This window comes from Vigna unguiculata, chromosome 2 (assembly GCF_037176805.1).
Source record: "Vigna unguiculata cultivar grain cowpea cultivar isolate G323 ecotype 2 chromosome 2, ASM3717680v1, whole genome shotgun sequence".
Taxonomy (NCBI): domain Eukaryota; kingdom Viridiplantae; phylum Streptophyta; class Magnoliopsida; order Fabales; family Fabaceae; genus Vigna; species Vigna unguiculata.
The window spans coordinates 2,110,588-2,134,713 of NC_140793.1; positions in this window are offsets into that span (position 1 = coordinate 2,110,588).

Here is a 24,126-nt window from a genome sequence, read left to right on the forward strand (position 1 = left end):
CAAAAGCCAGATCTAGCTGGACGCATGTCATCATGGGCCGTGGAACTGTCAGAATTCAACATCCGCTATGAACCCCACGGCCCCATCAAAGCCCAGTGTCTTTTAGACTTCGTCAACGACCTACAATAAACACCCATTGAGGACCAGTGGACGCTTCATGTAGATGGCTCCTCAAATCCAAGGGGTGCCGGCGCCGACATCGTCTTAGAAGGCCCCAACGACATCCTCATCGAAAAATCCTTTCATTTTGCTTTCAAAACGTCAAATAACCAAGCCGAATACGAAGCCATCCTCGCCGACCTTTCCCTAGCCCATGAAGTCGGCGTCAAGAAGTTAACATGCAAAACCGACTCCAAACTCACTGTAGGTCATCTAAATGACGAATTTCAGATCAAAGACCCCATCCTCCTGTAGTATTACCATCTGTTTCGTGCAGTTATTCAATCCGCTTTCGAACAAGTCTGCGTCGAACACATTCCAAGAACCGACAACGTCAGGGCCGACATCCTTTCCAAATTGGCCAGCACCAAGCTCAAAAACTGTAACCGATCCCTACTACAGTAAACACTATCCACACCGTCTATCACACACACTTGCCAAATATTAACCCACACCCCAGCTAACAACGTCACCCCCTCTCAAACCCAAAACTGGACCATCCCCTACATTCAATACCTCAAAACCGACAACGCCCCCTCGACGCGGACAAAACTTGGCTGGCTAAGGCCGCTAGGTACACTATGATAGGCGATGACCTCTAAAAACGCGGAGACGACCAACCCCTACTTAAGTGTGTCACGACAGAGCAAGCCCAATATATCATCAAAGAGCTAGACGAAGGAATTTGTGGTTATCATTCCGGTGCACACACCATGGCTACAAGAGTCCTTAGAGCTGGATACTTCTGGCCCACTATAGAAGCAGACTGCCAGGATCATGTCAGAAAGTGCAAGCCATGTCAGAAGCATGACAACCTTATTCAACAGAAACAGGAACTACATCACATACTATCCCCATGGCCATTCGCTAAATGGGGAATGGACATCCTCGACCCCTTCTCACCCGGCAAGGGGCAAGTAAAATTCCTAATCGTAGCCGTTGATTATTTTACCAAATGGATCGAAGCCAAGCCGCTAACCACCATCACGGCCCAGCAAGTCCAGCAGTTCGTGTGGAAGGACATTATATGCAGATATGGGGTACCACATACCATTATAACAGACAATGGCCGACAATTCATCGACAAGGAGTTAGCCAAATTCTACACCGGCCTAGGCATCAAGCACATCACAAGCTCTGTAGAACACCCATAAACCAATGGGCAGGCAGAGGCAGCAAATAAAGTCATCCTCATAGAGCTGCGCAAAAGGTTGGATACCGCCAAAGGCCGATGGCCTGAAGAGTTAATAGAAGTACTATGGGCTTACAGATGCACCCCCCAATCATCAACAAACGAATCTCCATTCAGCTTAGTCTACGGCGCAGACGCCATGATACCAGTAGAAATTGGCGAACCATCCCTGCGCCGAGAACTATACGACCCAACCCACAACCACCAAAACATGGCCTTACATCTCGACCTCCTACCCGAACTCAGGGAAAAAGCCCAGATACGCAACCTCGCTGCCAAACAACGAGCTACCAGGAAATACAATGCAAATCTACACCCACGATCATTTGTCGTCGGGGACCTAGTATGGAGAATGGCCAGCAGTGTTAGAAAGAAGGATGACAAGTTCTCCGCCAATTGGGACGGCCCATACCGCATACGAGAAGATGCAGGAGGAGGAGCTTATCTCGGTAGCCCCCTCCTGCCCGTGGCATACCTGGTGGACGACACTCACCCTCTCTAGCGAAATAATGTCTCCACTGACACCCTTGGAGATGACGGGTGTGCAGTTCAGCCAAGAGTTCAATAGACGAGACCATCTAAATAAAGATGATTAATCACGAACATCAGCAGCAACCCACCCATAGCTGCCTTTCGCCAGCCAGTTGCTCTCCTCCAACTCTTCGGGGGATCCTCTCAAACCTCCCTCACAACCTCCATCGACATCCCGCTCGTAACAACTCCATAACTCGTACCCTCTCCGCTAATTCGCCTATCCTTACTTCTATCTGACTCGGTACTTTCACTACTACTAGACGAAGACACGCTGCCACTACTGGACATACCTGGTTTCGTTTTTTACGAGAAGATGTCGGTCAAAATTGAGGACTAGTTGGACAGTTTTACGCGCAAAAGATCTCTGAATTCAGAACTCACAAATGAAACAAGTAACCCCTCATCTGTTTGCAAACCCATATTTATAGTCCATGATCCCAAACGACGAAACTCTTCCCGCCAAAATCATACCCCAGACCAATCGACACCATCATTGCAAAGGATATGACACTTCAAAACGACGGCGCCAAAACTTTTTCGATTTGACCACTGACGCCTCTTCACCTACCCTCTGACGGTTACCACTTTTTTAGCCTTAACATTGTTCACCACACTTAAAGACTAGGGGGCTGGTGTATCACACCTAGCCGGTTCCGCTAGCTTATCAACACATATCATCCTTGATCGACAACTCATATCGGACAAGACTGGGGGACTGGTGTACCACACCTAGCCAAACTCGACCAAATAAGTAAACAATGTGCATATCAAGACAGTCAAGTATCCAGCCTAGGCCGAGTTAGCTTAACTTGTACCGATTTTAACCTAAACTAAACATCTAGGGGGACAACCTGCATCTCATATCACCAACATAAGCCATCAAGGCAAGTAGCCGGCCTAGACCAACTACTCCAACATATCCGATAAGATTAGAGCCTAGGCCGACCACTTCAATAAACTCAGTATGATGGAAGCCCTCACGTTCAATAAACCTTAAGGGCCTGGGTTAGGGCCCAGGCCCACTCACAGCCCAAGTTAGAGCCCAAGTCAAGGCCCAGCCCATGGGATGATCAGACATCATTAATGCTCTATAAATACACGTGGACCCCAGCAATTAAAGGTACGCATTCATTAATCACTGATTTGACTCTCTGAGAGCTTTGACTTACTTGAGCTTCAGAGACTTTTCTGCAGGTAACCCCTCCTGGGTTCAAGCTGACATGTATTGAATGGGAAAAGGCCAACTGAAGAGATATCAGACTACATGGTAAGGTGGTACTCGTGCCTAACTTATCTTATTTGTTCTCTACAGAAACAAGTTTTTTTTTGTGTCTGTCCGACCAATCGCGTCTTGTGACACCTATTTTTAAATAATTGTAAAAATATAAAAAATACAAAATTCTCAAAATATAAAAATATCAACATTTTTAAACAAACAGTCTTTCTTAAGATCTACGTGATCCTTGATTCTCCCCATTGTGAATGAAGATATGTAGTAGCAAGGTCAAACCATGTGAGGTTCACTTCCAAAAAATCAAATCACTTTCCAAATAGTCTTTCTAAAGAACTGGTCAACCCTGATTTCTCATTTTGAATGAGAATATGTGAGACCATGGTCAATCATTGTCAGACAAAAAAAACATTTTTTTTCTTTTGTATATTCTATTCTTATTATTTTTGGGGATGATTATCATTTTTTAAAACCACATTGGTTATGTATATTTAATTAGAGGTATCACCTTCAGACGGACGTTGTAAGGTGCTAACACCTTCCCTATGCGTAATCGACTCCCAAATCCAAAAATCTTTTTTTTCGGAAGCTTATTTTATCTTTATGGTTTTCCATAATTTTCCAGAAATAACTATGGTGGCTACTCCAAACCTCTTTTCAAACTCGTTTCTTTTTTGATTCACCGTTTCGTTGCGATTCAGGTTGCGACAGCGGTGCACTAGAATTCATGTATAGAATCCCAAATCTCTCCACTTGCGAGAAACCTAAAACCCTAAAGTCGCGACCCACACATGCAGTGGCACTAGAGTTCATCCAGTCGTACTCCCAGTGCTCATACAGATTCAATTAAATCATACGAATCACAACATCACAACATGTTTATCCCAGACATCATGACTTCATTTCATTCCTAAGCCCCAAAGTTAACCCTTATGCCCATTCATTCAACAATGCAAGAAATTATCATCAACACACACACACACACTATAGGCCTCGGTTATAGCGGAACCGAAGCCTATAAGGAGGCAGTGACATTTTGCAATTTGATCAAACTATATTGCCTTGGTTCTAAAAAAAACCGATGCAGTAAGTTTGTTTAGGCCTCGGTTCACAAAGAACCGAAGCCTATGAGGCAGCCCAGAAAACAAAAATTTCAAAATTGCCACCAGCGTCTACACATTTGGCCTCGGGTTCTTACAGACCAAGGCAATATGTGGCAATTTTAGGCCTCGGTTACAGTAGAACCGAAGCCTATAAGCCATCCCAAAAACCCTAATTTCAAAAATGCCATCAGCATAGTCACCTTTGGCTTCAGGTCCTTGTTAATCGAGGCCATTGAGTCACTTTAGGCCTCGATTATTAATTGAACCGAGGCCATAAAGCTTGTTAAATTTCCAAATCGCGAAACCCTTTCACTATTCACCATCTTCTCAAATCTCCTCTGCGCGAAAACTCCCTCCGCACCCTTTGCCACCACCAACATCCGACGCCGTAGCCGATCAGCTGTCGCCGCCGTCCATCGGTTTTTGTCGCCTCCGTCTCGTCATCCATTGCCGCCGATTGAATCTTCGTCTCTCGCTCCCGGGGAGTTCGAAAAATGGTTTCCCTTCGCATTTTTTTTGCCATTTTGGTTCGTTTATGTTACTTTGAATTTTCTTTCTATTATGAATTATAGTGGTTTGAGTTTTGTGGTTTCATTTTTTATGATTAGGTACTCTTGCAGTGTGGATTTTTGAGTTCTCAAATTGTGCATCTTCTTTGATCTCGGTTCTATATTTTTATTCAACTTTCACGCTCCCAGGTTTCGTTCCTAATTGCTTTATATTTGTGGTTAATTTTTTATTTAAATATGTTTTTTGATTTTCTTATAGTGTGAGTTAGCCTTAGTTTCCTGTTTGAGATTCAATACGAAAATTATGTATTGCCCCCGAATTTTCATTTTGAAAAAGCTACATTTTTTTTAAATTAATATAAGGGGATACAATACTAATAATTTAAATGTATTGAATCTTGAATTGTCCGATTGGACAGTTTAAGAAGATTAATCACTTTCTAGTAGTTTATTAATGCATATATATATATATATATATATATATATATATATATATATATATACACACACACACACACATATATATGTGTGTGTGTGTGTTAAAATACATATCTTAAAATTCATGAATATATTTCAATTGTGTTTTGTATTGATTTTCGGGTGCATATTTGATTATGGTTGATAACCACTTTTATTTTGTGTATGCTGAAGACCATTGCGAAATGCTGGCAAAATTTTGTGAGATTTAAGATTTGTATTTTAAAAGTAATATGTACCAATAAAATAAAGAAAGTGAATCTTCTTGAATGGGATAGGGTCACACCTTGATTACACAAACAACGTGAGCATTGATTCAAAGATTACTGAAATTGTTCACGAAATTTCAGTATTATATGTATGGATCAAGATTGGATTAATTTACCACGCATTAGTGTTGAATATGAGAACGGAGTAGAAGAATTTATACAATTTGCGCAACATTATGAGGATAGAAGTGATGATGAGGTGAATTTTAGATGTCCTTGTGTCAACTGTTTGAATGAGAGAAAGTTGAATGCAACTCAGGTTAGGGAACATCTTATTTGTGATGGTTTCCTTAGAAGTTATACAATATGGACATGTCATGGCGAATTAATAGACTTTCCAACTATTGCTCGAACTAAACAGGTTGTCGATTCCACCATGGAAGAGCGATGGGAAAAGCGACGGGAAGAGCGGGTGGAAGAAGACAATATGGAGGAGATGATACGAGATGTTGGCGCAAAAGCTTTTGCACAAGCGCATGTGTGTAAGACGATGTCTGCTGATGTGGAAACTCCGTTGTGTGTCGATTTAACTATGTTCACACGATTGTCAGCGGTTTTAAGACTTATGAATTTGAAAGCGACCAATGGTTGGACAGATAAAAGTTTCACAGAATTGCTCGTGCTCTTGAATGAAATGCTTCCCGAGGGAAATACTCTACCCACTCGAAACTATGACGTCAAGAAAATTCTTTGTCCGATGGGTATGAAGTATAAAATGATACATGCATGTCCTAATGATTGCATATTATACAGAAAAAAATTTGAAGATTTGAAAAAATGTCAAAAGTGTGGATCATCACGGTACAAGCAGAAAAGAAACAGTGAAGATAGTGGTCAAATAGAAAAGGAAGGATCTGCTTTGAAAGTAGTATGGTACCTTCCAATCGTGCCCAAACTTAAGCGTTTGTTTACAAATCCTAAAGACGCTAAAAACCTTAAATGGCATGCAACTGAGAGAAGATGTGACGGATTGCTTCGTCATCCAGCTGATTCAATGCAATGGAAAAATATTGATCACGAATTTCCCAAGTTTGGTTAAGAATGTAGAAATATTCAGTTTGACTTAGTTACCGATGGAATGAATCCATTTGGTAATTTAAGTACAAACCACAGTTATTGGCCCGTTATATTATTCATTTACAACTTATCTCCTAGACTTTGCATGAAGAGAAAATACATGATGTTGTCTATGATGATATCTGGTCTAAAGCAACCCTGAAATGACATAGATGTATATCTCAATCCACTAGTTGAAGACTTTTCGGACATCTGATGGATGGCAGGTATGTTTATTTGAAATCATCAATTGCTTAATTGATAATTTTGTACAATTTATGTTATAGGAAAAGAGAAAAAAGTCTCAAAGTATAAGTGTTCAAAATAAAAACTCTCACATATTGTCTCGTGGTGGGCATAGAAAACTTGAAGAGATGATAATGTCAGAAAAGAAAAATCTAGGCCCCCACCTTCTGAGGGTGAAGATAATGAGCCTCCTTCACCACCATCACGTCATCAAAAGTGGAAGTTAGCCCATCTACGCACATCGGGCAACTACACTTCTGAATCTGCACGATAAATCTCTGAGAAAATTATAAGATACAATTCTTATCTAAATAGCTCTTCATGTTTTATATTGTATTATTTTTTATAACTTTTTTAGTTACATTGTAGGGTTCGTTCGTTGAGCAGAGCTCCCAAGGAGGATTCACTCTAGAAGGTCGTCATGACATACTTGTTGTTACAATTGGACAGCCTAAGCACCCTGGACGTGTGCGTGGTGTTGGATCAGGAGTGGGCATACGCTAATTTTTTGGTTCCTCTTCTCGTTAGTCTTCATGCATTCATGGTGCTGATTATGAAGAAAGAATGATGGAAAAAATCACTATCAGGGTGAAAGAAGAACTTATGCGCCAATTTGAGTATTATGACATTCGTTCGCCAGTGGATCCTCCACTAGAAGTAGACCCATTTGTGCCTCCCACGGGTAAATTTGTTTTCTATAAGTTTTGAATTGAATAAATGATATTTAACAAAATAATTGAATATCATTAATAAATCGTTGACTCTAACAGGTAGAAACAGAAATGGGAGTTGTTCAGCTCCACCCGGGGATGACATGGATGACACTCATCCATGTCAGCTATATATTTGGGATGGTATAGAGAAGACACTAATGGCTCGTGGAAAATTATTTGAGGCAACCACAATTCTTCATGGGATGGAGTTATTAGAGGATGAGGTTAAGCTCACGGTAGAAGAGGTTCTTGTGCTGTTTGCTTTAGTTCTTGTGCCAACATATGAGGTATATATTGTGGCTCAGGCACTCCAATGTTTCCTCGCTTGGCCTAGAGATTTAGTTGTTTCTGACCCCCTAATACAGACTCTTAATATATCTATGGTTTTTGACACATGTTTATTGGATTCAAATTAAAATTATATTCCATTTTAATTGAAATTGCATTGATATAGTAAAATCCTCAACCAAAGAAGATTCCCCTCTCTTTGGAAGATCTTCTTGGTGCATTACTCCAACTTGCTGAAATCATAAATGATAAGCCGATGCAAGTTCCTTGGGATTCTAACACTTTTGGGAGAGACCTTGAGATCCCACTTTACTTGCATTCCCAAGATGTCTTGGAGCTTGCACGTGGACAAGAGGAACTGAATATTACCATTATTCAGTTATGGATGATGTAAGTCTTTTAGTCATTATATATAGTTATTTGATATATTTATCTATTTACTTATATAAAATCAATTTTATGTTTAGGTATCTGTCTGGTGTCACTCAAACTATGGGGCTGAATGATCTATATAGGTTTATAGACCCCTAACTCACTCATGAAGGCAACAAGTTTGATGACATCCAAGCATATGTGACCAAATGCTTTCAATGTGGAAAAGAAATTTATTTTGTCCCTTATGTTGTTGGGTAAGTCATTTTTGTTAACTTATGAATATAATCTGTCATTTTAATGCATAACAATGAATTTATTTTCTTCTCAGGCGTCATTACTTGTGGTTTCCCTAAGGGAGAACCTTGCTGTGTGATTTTACTCTTTGCACCGCCCTCCCCCCAACCATCTTAGACAAGTGGTAGATTGGTAAGAACCTCAATATTAATCTTATGAATATGACATTTTATATAAAAATATCCTAACTTATTCTCTTTATCATAGTTCAATTGTTGGACATAATATGTTGTTAGGGAGATCAACGACTAAGGCAAAATGTCTTGCATGGTGTTCCATCCAGGTTTGATATTTCTATCCATATATTTATAATTGTTTGATTTGATTTTCTTCATTAATTAATTGCAATTTTGTTGATATAATGTAGTGTAATAGACAAACCGGCTCATATGAGTGTGATTACTATATAATGCAATGGATGACAATTATTGTTCATACTTGTATTACAACTAATTGGGAAACAGTAATATATATTTGAATTAAAACGAATACTTTGCAATATTGTCTTTCTATATACTAACTTAAGTTAATGTCTTATTTTGCAGACATTCAAGAGTCCTGCCCCATTTCTCGCGAAGTCCATAAAGTTTGGTAGGATAGCATGTCCAAAATTTATAATTTAGATGTACAATAGTATTGAATTGTGGATGATTTTTAATTGTCTTTTAAATATATTTTGATTTTGAACGTTTCATAAAATATTCTGTTTTGTCTGTGTTGGTTTTTGGAAAAAAATATACAGGTTTAAATGTGGGAATAATCATAAAACAGAAATCGTATTGAAAAAAATTGCGCATTACGTCTCGGTTCTTACCATAACCGATGCCAAAATGGTGTCTATGGCCTAGGTTCATACCACAACCGAGGCCAAACGTGCTTCAAAATTTTTATTGAATTAAATATTTTTTAAGTATATGACTTCAGTTCGACCACAATCAAGGCCAAACGTGCCTTTGAAATTTTTATTTGATTAAAATTTTTATGTATATGTCTTCGGTTCGTCCGCAACCGGGGTAGAAAAGGGTACAATATGGCTTCGATTTTGCAGAACTGAGGTAGAAATGGAATGTTTTTTGCTTCGGTTAACACTCGAAGCCAAAAACTACCCCTTTTTGTCTCGCCCCAATATGCCTCGGTTTTGAAACTAGTGCAGAAAATTGAAAAGAATCGGGGCCAAAAGCCCTTACTGCATTGGTGACAGTACCATTCTAACATCATATATTTAAGAACACTCAATGAAGAATGACGAAACCATTTAGAAAAACAATAGTGCCATAGAACCAACAAAACGTTGAAAACCACAAAACACCACGTGCCGCCTAGCTGCCTAAGAATACTGCTGGGTAGTTTTGGGAAATACCCATAAATGGTCACCACGCACCATGTGTCACCTGGCGGGTCATGAACCCCACCTCGCAGTTTCTGGGCAGAAATCCAGAAACCCGAAAAACAACAAAAAGCAAGGGGGAAAATGCATACAAGGTCCAAGTGCACCACATAAAATCAAAGCTTATCATATTAATAGATAAAACAGCTCATCTTACCTCGAAATCCTGCACCAAACGCATTCCTATAGCTCTTTGTTGCACAAAAATGGATATAATGTTGGCTTCTACCAAAAGGAACCCCTCATAACCTTCAAAGCTCTCCTTAAGACCTGTTTCAGTGCTATAAAATTTAGCCCTCAACAAGCACACGAATTTCCTCTGCTACCTCACTAAACTAACTTTCCCTCATTTATTTTTTAGCCAAAAAATAATTTAATTAAAATGAAAATTACAATTCAATTGCCTTCATTTGGCATTTACATGGAGTTCCTGCATCATAACTACTATACCTCTACCTTTCTAACTTATCTGAAGATGACTAGGGTAAATAATTAAAAAATCACACTAATGGCATACATAGGATTCAAACCCAAGACCCTTCAACACCACCTAATACACTCAACCACTTAAGCCACCATTGCTCCTTGCCATAACTTAACAAACCAATTCTTTTAGATAGATCTCCATTCCACAATTATTGATAATTAAATATTTATTCTTTTATTTAATTTTCCTGGGTCTTACATATTGTCAGTCAGTTTTTTGCTATTTCACCGTTTGAACCTTCATTCATTTCATTCTAACAAAAAAATATGCATTGTAATGTTAGATTTAGATTTATTTGGTATGATAAGTATATTGTAGAATGTTAGAATGTAATAGAAAAACTAAGTTAATGTTTTTTTTAACCTTCTCTGAAGGTCAACATCTGGTTGACAAATTTGTCGAACGTGGACTTTCGATTTATCCAATTCACGGAAGGGATTTTCGGAAAACAAAACTCATAGACGGAAGTAGACTTTCGGAAACTAATTAAAGAAATCCCTACACTTTCAGAAGTGGACATCCAGAATTGTCCTTTACCCAATGTTTATTTTCGGTATTTAAAAACCTCGAAAGTGATATTTCTCCATGTCCACACTCTTTTGAAGTGGACATCCGAAAATCAAGTTAATCGAATGTTGACTTCCAATTTTTAGCTGTTCCGGAAGTGGTGTCTTTATATCGATTCACTTTCGGAAGTGGACATCCAAAATTAAGTTAATTAGATATCAACTTCCGATATTTAGGTGACCAAAACTGGTGCTTCATATCCATTTATTTCTGGAAGTGAACATCCGAAAATGCAGTTGACTGATGTCAACTTGAAGTTGAATATATATTGAATTCTACTTTTTTTTTTGAAGTTCAGTTTCGATTGATGTATAACAATTTTCAACTTTTTAATTTCTTTTTATTTTGTTTTAATTGTTACTTTTTTAGAGTTTAGTATTTATTTATGCTTTAATTTTTTTATTTATTTATTGAGGTTCTATATTTATTTTATTGTTGTATGAATATTTTATTTTATTTTTATATTTTATTGTTTTATTTTATTATTTGTTTTAATTGGTATTATTTTTACAGTTTAGTATTTATTTATTCTTTATATTTATTTTATTGTTGAATGAATATTTATATTTTTTTTTGTAATTTTATTGTTTTAATTTTATTTACTTTTAATTGGTATTTTTACGGTTTACTATTTATTTATGCTATATTTTTTTTTATTTATGTTTTATATTTATTTAATTGTTGCATGAATATTTTTATTTTCTTTTTATATTTTTAATTGTTGAAAAATGTGGTATTGAATACTGATGTTAGGTTATAGGTGGTGAAAGTTGTCTAAGATGGACAATCTCCCTTTTGCTTTCATGGAATCATAGGTAAATTATTTCATCTCACATTTCTCTTCTTTTATAAATGAGATTGTGAAAGAGACTATACAAATAATTTTATGACTGAGCATATATTTTCCACACGAAATGAGTTGATTCAGTGGGTTTGAGGGATAACATTTGATCTTGGTTTTGTTGTTGTCACTACAAGATCTAGCAAAGCTATTGGTCAACATGGGAGGAAAAAATATGTATTGTTAGGCTGTGAAAGGGATGATAAGTATAGGAAGTACAAATCTAATGTTCAGCCTAGTATTTCTTGAATAAGAAAATGTGATTGTCCATTTAAACTGAGAGGACAACCAATTAGTAAGTGAGATGGTTGGATGTTGAAGGTAATTTGCGGATATCATAACCATGATGTGTCTTAGACGTTAGTTTGTCACCCATTTGCTGGGAGGTTTAAATCTTCTGAACATTCCTTGCTTGTTGATATATCTAAGAGTCAAGTCAAGCCTACAAATATTCTGCTCACTCTCAAAGAAAATAATGAGTTAATGTCACAACGATAAAACAAGTATATAATGCAAGATACACTTATAAACTATCGTTGAGAGGTTCGAGGACTAAATTACAACACTTGATGATGCTCTTAGATCGTGATAATTACATCCATTGGAGTAGATGTCAAGACGAATTTGACGTGGTTAGTGATCTATTTTGGACACATTCTGATTATGTTAAATTGTTGAATGCATTTAATATTATATTCTTGATGGATACCACTTACAAAACAAAAAAATATTAATTGCCATTAATTGAGATAGTTGGGGTGACATCTACAAGGTTGACTTTCTCTGTTGGATTTGCATTCATATCTAGTGAACGACAATCTAATTTTACTTGGGTTTGGAAAGACTTAGATGATTATTCATGACATCCAATGGTGGTCCACAAGCAATTGTGAGCGATAAAGATCTTGCTTTGATGAATGTTATTTCCACTGTATTTTCTAATTGTTATCATCTCCTATGTCGATTCCATATTCAGAAAAATGTCCAAGAAAAGTGCCAAATGTTAGCAAATTCGGTTGACGCATGGGATATTGTGATGAAAGCATGAGAAAATGTAATGTATTGTGATGATAAGTCAATCTTCACTGGTTGTGTTGAGCGCCTTCGTCATGTTTGTATTTCATGGCCTTTATTCTATTAATATGTGAGTGAAAGTTGGATAATTCCGTCAAAAAATTCTTTGTAAAGGCATGGACAAATTGAGTAATGCATTTATGAAACATATCAAACAAGTATGCTTCATTATCATTTACATCAATTATCTTTCTACTTCACTTATGCTATTATTTATGTTAATTCTAATAGGGTTAAGTCTGCCCACTAGAGCCTGAAGAAAGTTCTGGGAAGCAGTATGGAAGATCTATGCTCGTGTTGGGATGCAAGTCATAACATGATTATCCTCCAACATAATGAAATCAAGGCGTCTTATGAAAAAAGTATAAATCTGATCAGTGACGCGTATAAGGGAAACATGTATAAAAGATTGGTTGGAATTGTATCAAGACATGCTTTAGGACTCATTGCTAATGAGTTTGAACGAGTCATGCATATAGGATTTGACAGTGGGTGTTGTGGTTGCGTGTTGAGAGCGACGTGTGGTCTACCATGTGCTTGTGAATTAGCACAATATGTGTATTGGGTGATTTGTCCAACTTTTCTTCATATTATGTGGACTAGATTAATCTTTTCAAACATTTCATCAAATGAATCGCTTCCAAGGTTATGCATTGACAAAGAAATTGATATGGTGGTCAAATGTTTCAGTGAAGTCGACATTGTAGGAAAAGTAACAATTATAGCTATCATTTTTTTATTTTAGCCCCTGGGCCAGCCCTAGCCCCCTGTAAAACTAAGCCCTATTTTTGTGGCCCACTTATCAAGGGGCTTTTTTAAATCCCCTGACCCCCAAAGCCCCCCAAGCAGTGGGTTGGGACAAGCTAGGGCTTGGTAGCCCCATCATAATCGCTCTTCGTTCAAAAAACAACGTACACGCGTCTTTTTCCTTCAAGAATTATTCTTCTTCCTAAATTTCTTTCACCCAACTTCAAGCTATATCTAACGTTTTCTAACTGACACCGTCTACGAGGAAGCTTGACAACAACATACGATGGTGTAGAGCAGTGGTGATAGTGATAGAAGAGGAGAATCGTAATTTGTCAATGAAAAAGTGATATCAAAGGTAACCCTTTTGTCTGTACCTAAGAATACCTTTTTGAAATCTAACTACAAATCCCCTTTTGCAATTTTTTCTTCAGTTTTGGGGATTGCAATTCTGATATATAACAACTTTTAAATTCTTTTGTGATCTTAGATCTCGGTTGTTCAGGAGAATAATGGATTATTTCAAGGAACTAGAATTTGGAAGGTCCCTACTGAAGTTGTTGACCAGGTAGATGTGTTGGATATAATTCTTATTACGGTCTAAAAGTCTAATGTTTATGCATATAATCTACTCGTTCAATCTATACAGGGAGAAGATATTTGTGTAGCAGTAGTAAGATAGTTCAAAGAAGAAACAGGGGTAAGTAATCTCATTGTTATACCAATCAAAAGTGGCTAGTTATGAAATCAGTTATATATTTAAGCGTCAGTAGTAAAGTTTATGGTTGTTTCAAGCCTAACTATTTTGGGTTCTCTTAATTTTCAGGCTGATTTAGAATTTGTGGAAGTATTAGCATTCAGGTAGCATGTTTATATGAATATATCGTAACAATTTGAATATGATAAGTTTCTATAGGAGATAGAATTTTTAGATTTCACTAATCCGGGGATATAGGGAATAAATCTCAGTTACAGGGTCCATTTATGTGTCTTATAGTGTCTAGCAAGAATAGTTTGCTATGTTAACATATCCTTTTTAGCTATATTATTGTCTATGGGAGAATATGCTTGAAATATTTATATTTTGCAAAATCTGTTGATGAATTAGTGATTTCTTTTCTTTGTGATTACACTACAATATGGATTATTGAGAATTCTTTTCTTGTTTCATCTAAATATTTGATTGGCAGACAAAGTCATATTTCATTCTTTGAGAAGTCAGACTTTCTGATCTTTTGTGTATATAGATGTTGTTTCTAATAAATGATTATATAAATGCAACGAGTCAATTATTTTAGAACATCCTCAACAACAAAGATTAACAAAAGAAGGGTTAAAGATCTAGGGTAGTTTGTAGTCAAGTAAAACTATTTGTAGTTTGATTCTGTATACTAATTCTTTAAGTTGTGTTTTATGGGCAATCTCAGCATATTATTGGAAATTTCTTATTATTTTATAACTTGTTTAGGTAAAAGAAATGGATTAGAAAAATGGGGACAAAGGGATTGTGTAACTTTTGGAGGGAGGGAAGATATTATAGTTGGAACCATTAAGGGTCACCACTTAAGCAAAGCAAAGCAAAATAAAAACCTTATAGTAATTATTACTATGTAGAGATCATTTTCCATTATTTGAATTACTAGTGTAGTACTATACTAGGATAATACATCATATTATTTAAAACAATGCCATCACCTAGTTACATGTTAAGGATTTAGAGAAATAAAGATAATGTATATTCACATAGGGAAGTGATATACATAAAAAAAATTATATCTAGTACAAGATTTTTAAATTGATATTAGTGTGAGGACAAATAAACATTTAAAAAGAGGACACCATAAACAATGAAGACAAATTTTAAAGCTTTATCCATCGAGAAGATAGGAAAAAAATTGTGATAAGAACATATAAATAATTTGATAAACTAAATGCACTAATTATATAATTAGTAAAATAACTCTTAAATTTAGAATAAAATGCGTACTCTTTAAAAAAATTTATTCAAAAGCTACTATTTTTAAAATTTTGAGTTTACAATGATCTTAGATTTATTGTAATATTAGTTGATACCTTTCAAGATATGCAATATAAACAACTTCAAAATTTTGAGTTTACAATGATCTTAGATGTAATGTTATATTAGTTGATACCTTTCAAGATTATTCAATATAGACATCTTCGTAGTGAAAAATGTCTAATTATATTGTTTAGCTATGTATATTATCTAGCAATTTTAATCATTACAATGAGGATTGAATCATTTATGCTAAAATATTCTATGCAGTTGTGTAGAATAGCTTTAAAATATGGATCCCTCTAAGAGTAACCCTTTGAATTTGGATGATGATCTTGTATCTGAAACTCCTGGTCCATCTGAAAGTACTACCACAAATAAAAAAGAAATATCAAATGTTTGAAATTTTTTCACAAGAATAGGTAAAGACAAGGATGGAATTGAAAAGGCCACATGTAAGTATTGTGGCCATCACTATAAAGTTGGCAAAAACCCTAAAACTAAAAAAAATTATGGGACTTCACATTTAAGTCGCCATATCTATTCATGTAAATGTATTGCAAACTTAGATGTGGATCTCAGTCTTGATCAAGAAGGAAAGTTTGGGACACAGAAAATCAATCAAAAGGCTCATCGTAAGTTGGTTGCAAGAGCCATAATTATACATGGTCTTCCTTATAATTTCGTTGAGTATGAAGGAATTATGGAGTGGATAAAATACATTAATCCAGATGTTTTCATGAAATGTAGGAACACCACTGTTTTAGATGTGGAGAAGGAATACATTGAAGAGAGGGATAAAGTTAAGCAAATTATGTCTAGGATTCCTAATAGAATTTGTTTAACTTTGATGTTTGGACTACAATTACTTCCAAGGGTTGTATTTGCCTAACTGCACATTTTGTTGATGAAAACTGGAAATTGACAAGTAAGATTTTGAACTTTTGTCGAATGAAAGCACCACACACGGGTGCTAAACTAGAAAGTGTTGTATTAGATTGCCTAAAGCAATGGGGTATTGATAAGAAAATTTTCTCCATTACCTTGGACAATGCTTCTGCTAATAATACCTTGCAAGATATTTTAAGAGCCATCTTTGTGTTCAGAGAAATTTATTATGTCATGGTGAGTTTTTTCACGTTTGATGTTGTGCTCATACTCTTAATTTGATAGTTTAAGATGGTTTAAAGGTGATTGACAAAGCACTTCATAACATTAGAGAGAGTGTTAAGTATGTTAAATCATCGGATGGAAGAACCTTCAAATTCAAAGAATGTGTTAGTGATGTTGGCATAAATATGAGCATTGGTTTGAGATTAGATGTGATTACAAGATGGAATTCGACTTATTTGATGCTTGAAAGTGTAATAAGATACAAAAAAGCTTTTGAAATTCTCAAAGTGGTTGATAGAAGTTATAAAATTTTCCATATTCTGAGGAATGGGATAGGGGAGAGAAAATGTGTCAATTCTTAGAACCATTTTATAAATCACAAACATGATGTCTGGTTCATCTTATCCCACTTCAAATTTGTATTTTATGGAAATTTAGAAGATTCAATTAATCATTGAAGAGAATTTGTTGAATGAAGATGTCATTTTAAAGACAATGGCTTTGAATATGAAGGAGAAGTTTCAGAAGTATTGGAAGGAGTATAGTATTATGTTAGCTTTTGGAGCTATTCTTGACCCATGACTAAAGGTTGATTTTATAATGTATTGTTATAAAAAGTTGTATCTTCTAACATATGAAGAGAAAACTAAGAAAGTGTTAGAAAAGTTCAAGATGTTGTTTGGAGATTATGCAAAGAACTTGTCTATCTTTTGTGGTTCTCTTTCCCAATCTCCTACGGAATTCGTCTTCATGTCTCAATCCAATATCGAAGAGAGTAAGGCTAAAAGATCAAGGATTATTTCGGTAAGTATTTTATACTTAGTGTTCATTGTTTTCATTTTTTCTTGTTTTGTTTTGATAATTAATATGTAATACATTGTAGGATTTTAAAATATATCAAAATGAATCAAAATCCATAATTGGCAAGAGCGAGGTAGATGTTTACCTAGATGAACCAACAATAGATGCTGAAGAAAATGAGATTTTGATGTACTCAAATATTGAAAGACTAATGAGAAAAAAATTCCCTATGTTGTCTATAATGGCTCGAGATGTGTTTAGTATTTCCATTACTACTATGGCATCAGAGTCAGCTTTTACCAAAGGTGGGCACGTACTTTCCAAATATAGAAGCTCTATTCTTCTTGATCATGTGCAAATGTTGATTTGTATTCAAAGTTGGTTATATGGACTTTCTGAAAATCCTAGTGGTAAGTTTATATATTATTGTTTTTAAAATTACTTTACATTGAATAATTAACTCTAGAATAGTAGTTTGATTATCTGTTAATTGTTTTTGAGATAGATGAAGTTGTGCATGATATTTTTGGACATGAGGGAATGACTGATGAGTCTAAACTTCTTGAAGATGTTGAAAATTGATAGGTTCGATTACTACTTCACAAGAACATGCTTTTAGCTTCTGTTTGCTTTTGAAAAGCATTTTTGTTTTAGATTCAGATATTTTGCATAGTTATAATATATGTAAATGTGTGAAATATATGTTTAGATCTTCAATGAATTTGATACGAATCTATATGACAACCAAAGTAAACATCGATAACTATAATTAGCAGTGACCGAGTAGATGTAGTGTATTTTGTTAGAAAATTTTCAAAATGAAGATATCAAAACATATTTATAGAAAATGACAGCCCTTGAAGATGAAAAAAATGTCTTCGGCTGGTTTTTTTGGTTTTAGAATAAAAAAATTATTTATTGCTTTGACACAGATAATTTTTCAGATTTATAAGGTTTGAAAAGACCACAAACCTTGACAAAAGCAATTAATTTGAAGGTTCATGCAGATAAAATAGTATGAAGTTTAGTAACTGAAAAAACATCTTTTCCTAATTTAATTTTAAGTATGAGAGCTAGCAAATGCTTACTTATTGGCATTGTGACCAAATTTCTCAATCATGTTAAATTCATCCGGCTAAGGAGTATACAGACAATGATTTTTGTTCATGTCAAGCTAAGGAGCTTTTTGATCACTTGGAAAGTGTTATTGCTAGTGTGCTTGTCTGATACGATCCTATCCAGGAATAAGTATGATCGTTTCTGAATTTGAATCCTTAAGAGGCACGACATGAATAAATAAGAGAAGAATGCAGAATAAGACAAAGATGGAGGACGCCACAATCTAGCAGATTGATAAGTCAAGTGAAGATTCGCCACAAAGATGTTAATCTTTGATAAGAACCGAAGGCCTAAGCCAAGAACAACGAGAAACCTCTCTTTAATGAAATCAAATTCAATATATGACTCAAAGTGTCCACATCAGTTTTTAGTACCTTTATTTATAGGCACATAAGTTTAAGCAAACCTGCAAACCCTACAAGAAGGCCCAAGCCCAAAACATAAAACATAACTAATTTCTAAAAAAAAACCCAAAAGTTCATCTTCAAGTTCTTCTTGTATGGAATCTTGGGATAATCCTCTATCATTGTCTTTGTTAAAAGTAGTCCAAACATTGTGGAACTTTCAATGTAATTTTAGGTTGGTCATAGTTGGAATGCATTTTGGTACTTGATTACTTCTCAAGAACTTGTGTACATCAAAGAAGTTAATTTAATAAGGATATTTGTCGATCTATTTTATTTTCTGGCAGTGGTGCCTTCATTTATTGATATAAGGTGATTCTTGATTAGGAATGAAGGAATGATAGGGTTGTGAATGTGTTATATGAAGTCATATCTCTTCATTTATGTACAATTTTCAGTGAGTGATGTTTTTATTTCTCTTGCATTGGTTGGTACAATTAATTGGGATTTGGAAGCTTTGGACTTTTGTCATATAATTTTTTTTCATGTTTATATAAAAGCCCATGGGCTGGCCTTGACCCATAGGGCTTTTGTGGGCTTTTTAGCCCTGTGGGCTTTTTTAGTGGGGGGCTTTTTGGCCCTATGGGCCTTTTTAGCCCCAACCCACGTGGGTCAAGGCCAAGCCCTATGGGTGGGGCTAAATTGCCAGCTCTAGTAACAATCAAACAAAAGTTACTTGAAATTGTGTGTCCTGAAATGACATCAATGGTACCTCCAATGCTAAAAGTTAAAACCAAAGGTGCACAAAATAAAAAAGTTCATCGATCTAAATGGTCTACTAAGCGTGATCTATTCTACTTTGAGCATGTTGACACCTTCATTTCCACATAGAGTAGTCATTCCATGAAGAATGACATGAAATCTAAAAGGAAAGGTAATGAAATTTTTGGATGTACAAAACAAACTAAAATTCCCATGTTAGATCAGTTCCATCCTATCTATCACCCTTACATTGTCAATGTTGTTGATATTTTTGTTGGTACCAAATCCGACATAATCTTTTTAAAGCACTTAGTTAATGGCGTGATGAATACACAAGACTAGTGGGATCTTATGACCGTCTTGAAGAACTAAGAAAATCTTTGTTACTGGAGTCGCAAGCATGTGTATGTTGCTTAACCAATATTTATCATTAATTACAAGCCAATATGGATAAAAGGATGAATGTACCTGATATGTGCTATGCTATTACTACTCGATATAATGTCATCTTAGTCTACTTATCATCACACCAAAATATTACAGTTTTTCCAATGCGTACTAGACAACCTACTGATTCAAGACAACATAAACTAATATGTATAAGACATGTTCGTGGTTCTCATTTTTTGAAGGTAAACTAACTATTTTCTTTTATAATTGATTTAGTATTTTAATATATTACGTCATTCATTTGTTACACGTTCACCTAAAAGATGGTTGTCCTATACCGATGGTAGATATCATATCATCTACACATTGTTATCCCGAGGCTCAAGCTTGGTCTGCGTTTTAGGCTAATAGGATGCAAACATTTGTGCACTTGATGGGCGTTAATACTAGTTATGTGGACCCAAGCGTTGACTGATATTTGTATTTTTTTTTCTTTTTTTAGGTTAGTTATTTTTGTAACTCAATATTCTCTTATGGACATTAAAAACTATTTGTAATAATTATGCATGTTTATAAAACTGTAACTCCTCTAGCTAAGGGACAAATATATTTTGGCCTTATTGCAATCACCATTAAGTCAACAATGTCAATAATTCTAAAGAAATTCACATTTAAACACATAATGGGAGTAAAAAATAAGAAGTTCTGCACCACAAAATATCAAAAGTTCATGACTATTTAACTAATACATCAGATGAAAATAAAATCATGTTCACATAACAATATATAAAGGTCTCCTATTCAGAACTAATACCTCCTCTATTATTGCTAGCATATTCTTCGGTTGTCTGGTGACCTATCTACAATGCCTCATTAGTGTCGTCCCATGCTACTGTCCCCTCATTGACATCACGACAGTTTATCATCTTCTAAAAGTCAGACATAATGCGTCTAATACCACCCTGTAATGACAACATCAAACGAAGTATTTTAAAAATTTTACATGTATTCAAATATAGCTTTTGAGATACTTATTAATAAACCGGATGATGAATCTGGTGGTCTCCTCTACAGTGGAAAATCATTTGGTAGATGTTGTCGAAGATGGGGGACTAGACTTGGACGAACGTCATGAGTACCCCAAATAATATATGGATGGGATACTTGTCTAAACCACTACAGATACCCGTCTACACATGCATGAGGAGACATGATTGGAAACACACCTTTCAAGACATGATCTGCGAAGCATATCCATCGACCATCAATGTGTGCTAAGTTGGCATAAGGAACAACAAGTGGAGACATCTGGATGGGTTGCAAAAACCCAAATTGGCGAAACACACGTTCCGACAGATGATGGTGAGCAATTTCATCCACCCGGATGAAGCCAGAGAACATAGTGATGGTGATAAAGGGACGAGTAACCTGATGTGATGCATACGGGTTCCACACGACCCCATCATACGTTAGTGCATTCATCTGTGCCTTGACCTTATGCAGAGTACAATTTAGTCTGGGTGTCAAAAAATGCGCCGCCCAAGGTCTCTGCTCATTATAGTTGTCTAGTAATTGCTTTCTTCCCAATCCTAGAAAGTGCTCATATATCCAACTCTACAAAAAATTGCAAAGGTATTTCAATAATCAACCAATAAACATGAACAAAAAAAAAATGTACCTATAAAAGAGTAAGATATGTAGCTAATTGCCTCGCGTGTGCAAGGCTTGCATCGCCAAACTGCTCATAAAGATGTGCAAGTGCAACAACTCCCCATTCAAACCTTCCACACTATTGTAGATATGCAAACATATTCAGGTATGAGACACTGATGTAGGTGGTGATGTTATCCACAAAAATGGTGCAGCCAACAAGATGCAATAGAAAAGCCCGTGCTGCAAACTGCCACTACTATTCTCACAATACTCAGTGTAGAGGTCTCTCAACCAACTTAGTCTTACATGGGGGACCACAACATTGTTTGAGCTCAGATGACGCCCTCGTCCATTAAACGCCTAAAAGATCCATGGCACACTCCAAAGCAACATCGTACTCTAGTGCTTCGCTTGGAAAAAAACTCTCAAACTATAGGCAAATGAAGAAGGCCAAAGACATCATCTAGTTTCACACTTATCTCTCCAGAAGGATGATGAAAGCTGCTGGTCTCTGTGCCACCTTTCAACAAAAGCCAATATCCCTTATTAGAATTTTCGTAACATATATGACATAGTATCATCAACCTAAAATTTTGAACAAATGACTCAACAAATTCATGACAAACTCTAAATCTTTTTAATTTCTTGCCATGGGACACCAACTTCATGTCCATTCGGTCCTAATAAAAACCATTATACATATATTTTAAATTCATCCACCAATTTTAACAAAAAAATTATTAAAGTACTATATTATCCTGGCCATCCCAAATAGCATATGCGACATGATCAACAAATTCAGTCAATAGAGAAGTATCCTCAGGTTCTCTAGGAAATCCTCTTAAATCATCATGGTCCTACTCTGCAACAACCTCCTCACGCTGAATTACATTCTCGTGCTCCTCATGAATATTAACAAGAGCTATTAATGATGGAGCAGCTTCTCCGTAAGTTGCCGATGAACCAGATTCTCCATGAGTTGATGGACCATTATCTCCATGATGACCCTTACCTCTTCTGTGAGCAGATACGATACGTTTATGTCTAGGCTCCTACTTAGAGCCTTCATCATGTGAAGAACTTGGGCCGCCACGAGGTACATATACTTCTCTTGTCCTATCCATGTCTGTAATTAAAAAATTAAAAAACATATTAAAATTATAATTAATTAAAATTAAAATTATTTAAAATTAAAATTAACTGCAATTAAAAATTACAACATTAAAACTCTAAAAAAAGTTACATAACAACTAAAATATTTCACAAATATTAACAATAAAAAAATTTAAAATGATAAAAAATAATAATTATATAAACCAGAAGCCGATATCTGGAACAAGAAAGCCACATCCGAGAACAAATGTAATCGGAAATCCACATCCGGAAGTCAAAACCCACATTCGTAAACGTAGTTAATCGGATGTCGACATCTGAAATCATCATTCACCGAAAGTCAACATCCAGTGAGTAAATCCTACTTCTAGAAACTTATGGACGTCTCAAATTGATTCACTGAAAGTCAACATATAGAGTGTTTAGTAACCTTACGGGAGTCGACTTTCGGTGATAGTTTTGAATTGTGTTTATTGTGCATCTATTCTCACAAAAACTAAATGATTCCTATGTATGTACCTATATATCTTTACATGGCAAACATGGCAGGAGGAAAAAGATAAAACAATAACAGGAAGGGGACCAATTTACTTGTTAAATGTTGAGGAATATGAGAGACGAGAAGAGGAGAGAGCAAACGATGACACCACGGTGCGAGGAAGGACTGAGGCTTGGTGGGATTTGGGGTGAGGACGATGATAGGTTAAAAAAGTGGGATGATTTTGTTTCATTAAATAAGAGAGGGGGAGAGATTCAAAATTTCAAACATTTAATGCAGTTGGGTCAAATGGTCAAAGGGCATATCTGGATTTTAAAAAATACTGGGGGTGTAGAATAAATATTGCAGGTGCAGGAAGAAAACCCCAAAATGTGATGGGTGTAGCAAAATAGACTTGGACTATTAACCCACATGTAAATAAGGTGTAAAAAGGGGGTTTCTCACCCCAACCCTTTCTCCTTTACCCCCAAAAATTTATATATTTCTAGCTTTGTCCACAGTAAAAAGGTAATAAAAAAAAAGAAGAAAAAGAAAATACAGTAAAATCTTCTGCACCCCAATCGAAATCCGTTTCGCTCCAACTCATGGATCCTGTAACTGTTTGCACAAGAACTATGGTAAGCTACGACTAACTTTGTTAATTGTCTTCAATTTTTACTGTCACCGTAAAAAAAAAAGCAAAAACTTTTAACTACACTGTTATGAACCCATTAATGTTCCTTAAATGCCTTCTCCAATTGCTTGATAAAAACCTCTATTATTTTAC